Here is an 8780-nt window from a genome sequence, read left to right on the forward strand (position 1 = left end):
TTTGTGTCACAGGAAACCCAAGGAGTAGTACGTGGCTGGGAGGAGGTAGTGCATGATAGTGTCATCCTCAGCGACCATGAAGACTCGGAAGCTAATGCCTCCTCCAACTTATGCTGCATGGGCTCCCTTATCCTGCAAAGCCTGCTAAAGGACCCCAGGATTCGTGGTGTCAAGGAGAGGGATCATTACTGGTTGGCTACCCTTCTTGATCCACGATACAAGCGTAAGGTTGCAGATCTCATCCTGCCCTCACAGAGGGAGCACAGGATGAAACAACTGGAGGACGCTCTAAAGCGCAACTTGTGTAACACCTTTCCAGGCACTAGTAGGTTACCAAGAGACGAAAGAGGTGCTTCTGAGGCTGTGGTTGGTCAGAGGAAGAGCGGTGGAGAAGGGGGCCGCTTGACTGATGCCTTCCACAATTTTTTTAATCCACGACGCCCAGGGATGTTACACATAGGCACCCATTGCCAGCGTCTTCACCATATGGTGCAGGACTACCTAGGGGCAAGGGCAGACCTGGACAGCTTTCAAGTGGATGATCCACTGGCTTACTGGGTGCTGAGATTGGATCACTGGCCAGAACTTAGCCAATATGCCATGGAGCTACTGGGCTGCCCTTCATCCAGTGTGCTTTCTGAAAGGACATTCAGTGCTGCTGGAGGTTTTGTCACAGACAAAAGAGTGCGTCTGTCCACAGACTCTGTAGACCGGCTGACATTTATTAAGATGAATCAGTCCTGGATCAGCAGCAGCTATCACTCCCCTGATGCTGATGTTACTGAATAGATCGGGTATCTCTGCATTCGAAACACTTCCTAGGCTGCCTACGCTGGTGGGAGATTATTATGCATTCTTCAACTTAGATTCTCTGTGTTGTGCACCACCGACTGAGACACAATTTTTCCGCACTTGCATGTGACAGGTGTATACCATTTCAATATTTGACCGCAGGGTCCAACCCTGCACTCTTCTGGAATACCTCTGGAGGGTTACGGTGTGAAGGCACTAGCTGGCACCAAAGGCCCATTTTTGAAGCACCTTTTGTTACTTTCATCCAAAGCCTGCAAAAGAGCACCATAAGTTATCCAAAAAAATCACTAAACTTGTTCCGACTCTGGAGGGTTACGGTGTGAAGGCACTAGCTGGCACCAAAGGCCCAATATTTGGGTGCACTGACCGGTGTACCGGATGCATACCATTTCAATATTTGATCGCAGGGTCCAACTCTGCACTCTTCTGGAATACCTCTGGAGGGTTACGGTGTGAAGGCACTAGCTGGCACCAAAGGCCCATTTTTGAAGCACCTTTTGTTACTTTCATCCAAAGCCTGCAAAAGAGGCACCATAAGTTATCCAAAAAAATCACTAAACTTGTTCCGAGTGTCCCAAAATGTGTCCTCTTCATACAGGCTGTTGCCTTAAGCAGTTGTTTAATAGATTAAAGGAAAACCAATTACCTTCAATTGAAATGTCATTTGTTTTTCTTTTTAAATGTCACTTTTTGCTGCAGCAGTGCAGCAGGTTCTATACATCCTACAGATCCACCACTTCACAGGCAGGTTATGGGGACCCTCCAGGCACAATATTTGAAGGAATTTTTCATTTTTACTCTTACCCTGTAAATCATGTAAAAATCACTGTTCCTTTAAAAAATATTTTTCTTGGTTTTTTTTGTTTTAAATTTCATTGATTCCTGTCATTCAGGGCACTACCCGGATCCCCATACACTTTTTATGGCCAATAAATTGCATATAAGGCTTCAAAATGGGGACCTTTAATTTTCTGAGTTGTACCCCCATAGACTTGCATTGAGTTCTAAGTTCGAGTTAGAACTTTTTCCATGTTCGAAAGTTCGAGTTAAAACCGAACACGGGGGTGTTCGGCTCATCACTAGTAATTAGGACAATTAGAGGGAGTAAATCTTCCGAATAGACACATACCTCAATTGAAACCGGAAAGTGGCTCTAACACCTTGCCACCATAACTATTTTGCCTTTAGTTATATCTTAAGGTGGTTGAAACACACAAGCATAGTCGCCAAAATATTTTATAAGTCACTCTATATTATTCAGTGGAGGATGTTGGTATGTGCTGCCTTCCATGAAGTGTAGCTGGTTGGTATGAAGAAATTAATGTATCAAATAAACAATTTCTGGAGAATTAACGATAACCCACTTTGCCTTCACAGAAATGAATATGCCCACCACCTACCACAACCTATTCACTACTGCCATATCGTCTTGCTGCAGATTCTCAATATTTATGTTGTTTTCTTTCATGCTAGGTAATCGCCTGCCTTACTCACTCACACTGGTATTGTTTTTTTTAATTATTAATTAGGGGCTTATATATATTTTCACCTGTCGTGAGTCAACTAATATGAAAAAATATAATTGACAGAGATCACCTGCTATAACCATAACATAGAACAGTTAGTATAAAAAAATTAAAGTCCTTAATACGGAAGGAACTTATCTCTTCATGATACAATTTATCATCATGAATATTTGTATAAGGCCCCTTTCACAATTTGCACAGCACTTTACAATATAAGGAAGACATTACAATCAAAATACAAATAAAGGCAAGATGGTAAGGAGGGTCCTGTCCGTGAGGGCGTACAATCTAAAAGGAAGGAGCAAGTGATACATGAGGAGGTTACAGTGTGGGAATGAATTGTATGAGAACGTAGTGGTTAGTTTGAGGTGGGATAGGCTTCCTTGAAGAGATGAGTCTTAAGGGATCACTTAAAGGCAGTCAGAGTGGGAGAAAGATGGACAGGTTGGATTAAAGAGTTACAGAGGATGGGAGAGACTCTAGAGAAGTCCTGGAGGTGAGCATGGGAAGAGTTGACGAGGGAGCTGGAAAGCAGATCTTTGGAAGAGCAGAGGTGACGGTTAGGGTGATACTTTGAGACAAGGTTTGAGATATAACCGGGGGCAGAGTTGTGGATGGCTTTGTAAGTGGTTGTTAATATTTTGAATTTTATCCTTTGGGCTATTGTAAGCCAGTGCAGGGATTGACAGAGGGGGGGTTGCAGACACTCAGCGGTTGGTTAGGTGAGTCAAGCAGCAGCATTCATGATAGACTGAAGGGGGGGATAGCCTGTGTAGAGGTAGGCCAATGAGGAGATAATGTTTAGCTCTTGAAAAGGCAATTAATTAAAAAAAAAATAATGTGTACAATACAGTATACAGTATAAGTTGATGAAATGATATTATGAAACTGCTCAATTGTGGGGAGAAACATATCATTTTAAATTAATGGTGGCTTTTAAAATGTATTTAAAAGTCTGCATCTCATTCATTTGTCTCCTGGGTAAATCCTGCTGCATTTATCCAATGTTCCAATCTTTCTAGTTTTGTTTCCTGCAATTTAGAGCTGTGTATGGAACCATATTTTGTTTTGTTGAAGAATAATAACACAGCCTTTTCTGGATGACATGACCGTTCAATAAAAAAACAATGTTAAGGGCAAATAAATATGTCTGTACCTAATGGTGCCTGCAATTTAAATTGCAATATAACTGTCTCTTTCCTTATGGTTTATATCCTTTCATGACATGAGCATTTTTATAAATTACGATTGCACAAGCTTATTTGGGTAGGATAACTAAAACTGAGATGAACATTTAGGAAAATAATCGGTTATCAAATCGCATGAATATTTCTCTTTCCCTAATTCACAGAAAAGGTGTAAAAGACATGTTATAATTTTAAATAACTAAAAAAGAATTTTTAGAAGCTATTAAACAGATTTGTGAACTCATTGCAGAGTGTATTCATTTCCCCCTACTTCTTATGAAGCAAAACAAAATAGTCTATCTCAGGAATTATTTTAGTGGTATCAGGTACTGCCCAAAGTAAATGCAACATGGACTCAGTCAACTTGCCCCTGTGCATTAATTGCTGGCATACACTAATGTAGGCAGCCTGACATGTCTCCTGTGTAATCTGTGTCAGATATGTTATTATGTCTTTATAAAAACTATTTACAAGTACAATGTTTGCCTGAAATTATGTATTAAGTCCTAATAATACCCAATTCGCACCTTTTCAAAATATTGTCGCTCCGTCTTGTTCCATATGTCTCGTCATTGATTCACCCAGACCAATCAGGATTAATGCGAGTTTGGTTAATGATTTCAACACCTAAAAAAAACACACACACACACATATATATAAGGTTGCAATCTAGGCGACTCCTGACCGCGCAGCAATCCATGCGGTTTTGTGCACGATTGCTGCACGGTCAGATGTCGCCAAGGTGTGAACCGATCGCAGTGTGGGTGCCATTATTTTCTAATGGCGCCCCAGTTGCACTGGGCGGATCACACAGTTTCCCGGCTAAAAAAGCCGTGCATCGCGTGTCGCAAAAAAAGGTACTTGCACCTTTTTTTAGCGATTGCTGCGCGGATGTCACCCCAATTGAAATCAATGGGGCCGTGCAGAAATCGCTGTGTGCACTAGCACATGATCTCGTGGCCCCCGTGATGCGGGTCCCATTTGTTGTGTGGTGTAGTGCAGGTTTTAACCTAGCCTCAAGGGTTTGTAAAATAATAAATACTGCTTTGATGTTTACTAAAATTAATTTGAGTAGATCCATCTCTCAGATACAAAATGCAACAGTCATAGTATAAAGTAAAATATAATGATACATTGAGTACTTTTCATTTGTTCTTTCCTATTACACAGCTCAAATAATCATATGTCTGTGCCAAAAACAAATGAAGAATATCTTAAAAATAACCATACATTGTATTTATAAAATGTAAATATTTTTTAATATGTCTAGATTTTAATACTTTTAGCATTTACAATAATCTTAATAAACAATGAAGGCCAAAAGATAGTATCCCCAATGAAAACATTAAATAACTTTTTTCAGTTGCATAAGGCTCATACATTTTCAACACTTATACTGGTCATTTTAAGTAACAGAAATGTCAACATATTTGGGAAAAATTTTAATTGCAGGGATTCCCTATTATCTGATCACTAGAGGCACATGTTTGAATAACTACTTTGTTTAGCAAGATATCCCACAGGGTTTAAATGTACTAAACATAAAGAGATTTTAAAGGTTTCAGAAATTGAATTCAGAATAAAACAAGGTTAGGGTGGGAGGTTAAGTCTGTGACTAGGTTTGGGAAAATAACAAGTAAAGGATTAACCAGAGTAGGTTATATATGCTAAAATCACATCTTTTCCAAACACATGTCAACATTTGCATAATAATAGGGCAAAATGAATGCTGACAGTTTGAATACATTTGGAAGTAACCATTAAAGGAGACCTTTAATACCAGATCTGCTTATTACATTAAAAAAATCGTAAGCAAAACAGAAAAAAACAGCCTTACAACTGACTTCCTACATGCTTGCCTAACCGAAGAACCTTCTCCTGGGATCCTGGGATGAGGATCCAAAATCCCACATTAACACACTCCTGCACAGTACAGGAGCACATTCTAGTGGAATTTTAAGCGCTCTGCTTTCCCAGGACCCAGCAACATCACCAGTAATGTTTTTACTTTTTTTCTTCTTACTTTTTTCTCTTTAACCTAGCATTCTTCAGTCTGGTGGTGGTGGTGGTGGGGTGGCAACAGAATTAGCGGACCCTGTATTTTCATGCAAAGTGTTACTTAACATAGCTTGAGGCTTTAAAAATCCTTTCATTGTGTCTTTGTTTTCAGGTGATTTAAGGAAGAAAATTAATTGAAGCAATAGTTATCATATATATATAAAACAAGGTTCAAATATTTTATCGAACAGGAGTTATATTCTTCAATAATACTTGAAGTGTTCAATTGGAAGCAACCACTGATTTAGCATAGGAAAATTCAAATTATTTTTTTCATTTCATGAAAAGTAGATCTAAAAAGTGACTACAGCCAATCACAATCAAGACAACAGATTCACCAACAAGATAGCTATGTCGTAAGCCTGCTTTGGTTCCTGAAAGACTATAGAATGGGCACAACGGTAAGCATACATTATAGAGAAATATAGCTGAAACCTCACCTCTTATATTGTATGTTAAGACTTACTTTTTTCAAATGTCTTCAGACTGGTTATGGGATGAGCTGCGCTGATATTGTGACATTAGCACCAAGTTCTGCATCCTTGCATGTGACTTTAGGGTGCTGTGGTGGCATCCCCTCAGAAGCGGGTCCATTAAACCGTGCAGAGGATAGCCTTAGTCTGCTAGGTTGACTCAATAAACCAAGCAGACTGAATACATTTAGTGGCGGAAAGAAATTACTGCAGGGCACAACACCAGAGAGCAGGTGAGCATTGCAGCAGAACTGCATTTGTGTTTTAAACCACTGCTGTTGGACTATGTCTACAAAAACAAACAAAAACGCCTTTAAGTATGAAAAGGAATGCATGTGGGACTGACTTTTACAGAACATATCTCCATGTTAAATTTATGTGTTTAAAAACCTTGCTAATATATGTATATAGTTTAGCATGGTTTTGAGGTTGGCTGTGATTTAAATGGAAACACAAAAAATATTTTTCTGGTATGAAAATGCAGTATTACCCTGAAGCTAAAACAGAAAATGACATAGTCATGGAATTGACTTTTGTTCCACGACAAGACAAACAATTACAATTTTAGAGGGAATAATTGAAAAAAATGAAAGCTATTCATAGAAGACAATACATGCTTCATGTTCTTGACTCCAGCAATGATCTCAGCACGGAAACCAAAAATAAACAGTGTAGCAAATAATCTATTTGGCCTTTACAGAATATGTCACTCGTTATTTTCACAAGACGAATGTGTATTTTATTTATGCATCTAGAAAAAAAACCACAGCAACCATAAATCTTTGTCCCAGTATACATTTACTTAAACCTTTTTTTCTTAACTGATACATGGTCTTCATGTTAAAAAAAAAGTAAATTACATTTGAAAGGGTGCAGCAGATACTGGAAAGACTGAATCCTCATTTATTACCTTACGTAAGGACATTCTGTGGTAGTCAGCAGAAATTTACATGTAATCCTTCCACCATTGTTGGGTAACAGTGAGAGGATTTCCCTCTTCCAAAGCCTGGATTTGTGAAAAGGTAACCTAGGCACCACTCTAAAGGTGCAAAGATTCTTGTTTATTCCATTACTGTAACACATTTCACTCTAACCTTGCAATCACTGCAGCCATGTCACCATAATATTAATACAAGGGATCATCCAATCCAGTGTATTTCATTATATTTTTATGCACTCCCTCATACTGTTATCCTAGAAATGGTATTAAAAAGGTGACCTAGAGAACCTGATTATTGCCAAACATATTTGAACAGGCAAGCATTAGAGCTTGATTGCCTGTAGGTAAAGGTGAAATACTTGAACAAATGACAAATAGAAATTGACATGGTGTATTCATTTTCATGATCTATAAATTAACAAAAATGAAGATGTGTTACATAGAAAAAGTAAGTACACCCCTACATTTACCACCACTTCAAATCCATGAAACTAGGATCCAGTGTTTGAGATTAGGGGGTTGATTTACTAACCTTATAAACACACCACGAACATGTATACACCTCTATAGTGTGTTCCCTCCCAGCATGATCTATGGGTGGAATCTAAACACCTTTGTAGTGTGTACACACCCAGCAGGTGTGTTGTGCAAAGCCCTGCCCTGAATTGCAAGGTGATGTTGTGTAAATTAGCTCTACATTGTGTTGCTTGCGTTGATGAATGCAGGAATGTAGATGCATGAGCTAACCATTTTTGTCTAAACTGTGAAGCAGCATTATATATGCATCAGGTGTATGATTTTTCCATATATGGCATTAGTGGAAATATGCTTATAGAGACTTTTTGGTTGATAAATATGCGTTGCTGTGTAAAAATCACACTCACCTGGTGCATGTGTTTAGGTTAGTAAATCACCCCCTAGGTGTCAGTTATTAGAACCTCCTTAGGGAGTATACAGGTGGAACCTACCTTATCTAAACCTCAGGCATCTATAGTGTTCTCTTTGCTATTGACATGTGTGGTGCCATTATGTCAAAATCAATAGGGCTCCCTAAGGCCTTCAGAAAGAAAGCTGTAGATGTCTAGGAAAAGGATTCAAAAAGATCACCACATCATTTGAAATTAATAATTCCAAGGAAAAATTGGAGTAAATGTCAAACGACTGCTAATTTGTCAAGAACTGGTCAGCCCAGCAAATTCAACCAAAGAGTTCAACAAAATTCAACCAAATTCAACTGTTTGATGCTAAAAGAAGTCTCCAAGAACCCCAATATTTAATTGTGGAGTGTTCAGGTAAGACACAATACATTCGGCCATGAGATGTGTTCTAAGAAAAATGTTTTTCTGTCTGAAAAGGACATTAGAGCAAGATTACAGTTTGCTTTTGAACATAAAGGCAAATACCAGCCCTTCAACAACAATGTGCTGAGGACTAATCAAAAAAGAAGTTGTTTGGTCACAGTAATGGTAGGCATGTTTGCTGCAAACTAAAAAACAGTATTTCAGGAGAAGACCCTAATAACAACTGTGAAGCATGGTGCCTGGGCAGCTTGCAGTCATCGAGCCAGCTATACATTCTGCCTGATATCACAGTGTGCTTAATGAGAATATAAAGCCATCTGTCCAAAAGTGGAAGTTGACCTGGAAAGGAGTCTTTTTACACTAGCAAATCAATAAAGGAATGGCTCAAAAACAAGAAATAGGGGGGTATGGTCTGCCCTAGTCAAACCCTGATTTGATTGAGTGCGACATTTTATAGGGTGGTTTTAAAATGGGCAGTTCAT

The sequence above is a fragment of the Nanorana parkeri genome, unplaced genomic scaffold, assembly GCF_000935625.1.
Source record: "Nanorana parkeri isolate BGI_ZX_2015 unplaced genomic scaffold, ASM93562v1 scaffold207, whole genome shotgun sequence".
Lineage (NCBI taxonomy): Eukaryota > Metazoa > Chordata > Amphibia > Anura > Dicroglossidae > Nanorana > Nanorana parkeri.